This window comes from Ascidiella aspersa, chromosome 3 (assembly GCF_963924565.1).
Source record: "Ascidiella aspersa chromosome 3, kaAscAspe10.2, whole genome shotgun sequence".
NCBI classification, from domain to species: domain Eukaryota; kingdom Metazoa; phylum Chordata; class Ascidiacea; order Phlebobranchia; family Ascidiidae; genus Ascidiella; species Ascidiella aspersa.
Genome location: NC_139449.1, coordinates 32,593,755 through 32,596,457, shown reverse-complemented (window position 1 = coordinate 32,596,457; position 2,703 = coordinate 32,593,755). Strand labels below are relative to the sequence as shown.

Below are 2,703 nucleotides of genomic sequence, written 5' to 3'. Positions count from 1 at the left end.
TTAATCATTTTTTTATTAAAATTGATTTATTCAATTTTAGCGGTCCACGTACAATAATGTGCTTTTTGTTAGGTAATTTCGCAAGTAACTTGACTGGGATTTTAAAATTACTTTTAAGAACACTGCATATCAGTGCATTAACATACCTTAAAGCTGATATAAGAGTTGTCTTTCAGTTACTGGTCGGTGTTTGTTTTGTTCGTCGTTTTGCTCGCAATTATTCTGATCACATGCTACGCTGCGCGCTACTGGAGAAATCGGATACGCATGAATGAGCAACAGAGACCGACACCTAACGGTAATTCGAAAAAAAAGTAACCATGTCTAGTGTCACACTTCGTATACCCTGATACTTCAAACTAGGAATGACCGTCTGATACTAGGTCGGCATCGGTGCTGATACTAAATTAATATGTGGATTTTTATCCATGATTTGCGATCAAACCCAGCGATTATACTTCTATCAACACATAGTAGGTTCACTTAACTAAACTCCTCATCGCAAAAGCAATTTTGGACAAATTAAGTGTTAAAATTTGCCTATAAAAGTTGTAAGTTGTTTTGCTTGTTTGCGCATAGTAATAATGTCACTAGGTATGGGTCTGATCAAGATACTTTTTGTCAAAAATATGGGAAATCGTTATTAGAATAAAAAAGGATCGAATATCACTAGTCTTTACCATCCAATAAACTTATTAATTATCGTTCACTTTTTCCAGGTGCGATAAATTTGGTTGTTACATGCGAGCGTTCCGACAGCTGGCAGAAAAACCAACATCTTCCGACATATTTCGAAGCTGTTATGTCGCCCACAAACCCGCCTGATTACGATCAAGCAATGGCCCAACCTAGTTAAAATGTGTTTTAAAAATCAAACTCGTTGTTTAATTATATAAAATATCAAACCTGTTCATTTTCTTTTCGCATATTTTTTAACTGTGTATATATCGTGTGTTTTAAGTTGTTTAAAGTTGTTCCTTATTTAGCCTATTCTACAGGTTCCGTTATTGTGAATAGATCAATTCTCACAGAGTTCGAACCTCAAGGTAGGCAAGTTGTTTTGATAGCCTGTCCTGCTTATATCATTGATCAATAGATTCGGTGAGTCAGCGATTGGTTTCCATGTATTAGGCCGAGAATTTAGACCATGAACACGAAAGTCTAAAATGTGTGTGTATCTTACATAGTTTAATTTTTGTGTTAACTTACCGACTGAACCGTAGTATAGCAGTGCTGCATTTCCACTATATTTGTGTTACATTACGATGATGACAATTATCAAAAAGGCTACTTTGGTGAAAATAATTACACGTGAAAAAGTGAACGAATCTGGGTAAAACATTAAATAATTGGACGTGATAAAATTTAACAGTGAAGCGTTTGCAGTATGTTTTTCTTATTCCCAAAACCTAAATAAACGTAAAGATGTATGGTGAAATTGATGGGCAATTTTATTCTATTATGACTTTTAAGTTGAAGATCTGTTCGTGACAGCCAATGGTTTCTATTTCAAGTTCTCAAGGGTGTCGAGAGTTATTTTGGATTGCTTAACAATTTAATTTTTGATCGTTATAGTGAGCTTCTTAATATAATTTTTAGCACGATTAGATTGCAGGAAACCTGGAATTATTTCTCCTATTTAAACAGATATTGTGAAATGAAGCCAGAATTGCCCGGAAAGGTCGTCACGGCGTTCCAGTTCCAAATGAAATAAATATTGTCGGAACGGAGTATCAGTACAAAATATGCTGAGCCAACTAGGCCAGTCAATAATAAACAGCAGTTACAAAAAGTTTAGTATTATACAGGGTTAATATAGGTACCTAGTCTGAAAATGTTAGCACGATTAATGCCATTCTTTCATTGTGCTGTTTAGAAACTAACACTAAAATTAGTTTTGCCGAACATTTAGTCTCAGACAAACTTGGTAAATTTGTAGCCGTAACAAACATTAGAAAGCAACATAAGAATAAAAAACACTGAGAGTTGTGTGTGTGAAATTGTTTTACCTATATTTTAGAACTAGAGTTGGGTCGCTGACCTATTCTTTGGAAATCAGTGGATTAATAGAAATAAAAGAAACAAAAGGCGAGAAAAGAATGCATTGGCCGGGAATCGAACCCGGGCCCCCCGCGTGGCAGGCGAGGATTCTACCACTGAACCACCAATGCTTGTAAAACGACGGTTGATAACGCTGTTATATAGCCACTTTACAACGCAGCGCTCGAGGACTCACAAGTGAATGGCTGGACGGCGGACGGCGTCCGGACGCGTTTCTAAAACACACTGATTACCTCAAGTGCTACAATTGTCAATTAGGTATAGGTTACAATAAGTTGTCACAGACTAAATTATAAATAACACCTGTTTTAATGTGAAAACACAATAAGCCTTTAAAGAAAATATATCTAAAGATTAATTATAATACTCTAGTATTAAGTCCAACGACATAACAAAACCGAATACGAAACAAATCTAAAATGGCCAAAATAACATCTTAACAGTTCCGACGTTGATGTTGTTCTAATTTCGGTAGTATTGCTGAAGTCCGTTTTTATTCTCTTTTCTTTAGTCTATCTTTTCCTATGGACAGTTAAAGATAGCCGTTATTTTTTGCTAAACAATATTCATTTGCCAATGTTATAATCTAAATCTATGGAAAACCATTCATGATGATAGCTTAAAACCTCACCCAAGCTTGAT

At 35.3% G+C, this 2,703-nt stretch overlaps 1 non-coding gene across 1 annotated transcript; it reads right to left on the bottom strand.

Moving 5' to 3' along the window:
- Positions 1-2,100: 2,100 nt before the first annotated feature.
- Trnag-gcc (transfer RNA glycine (anticodon GCC)) lies at positions 2,101-2,171 on the bottom strand. The gene has a single exon. It is a non-coding gene; the product is annotated as a tRNA-Gly (tRNA).
- Between the last annotated feature and the right edge of the window lie 532 nt (positions 2,172-2,703).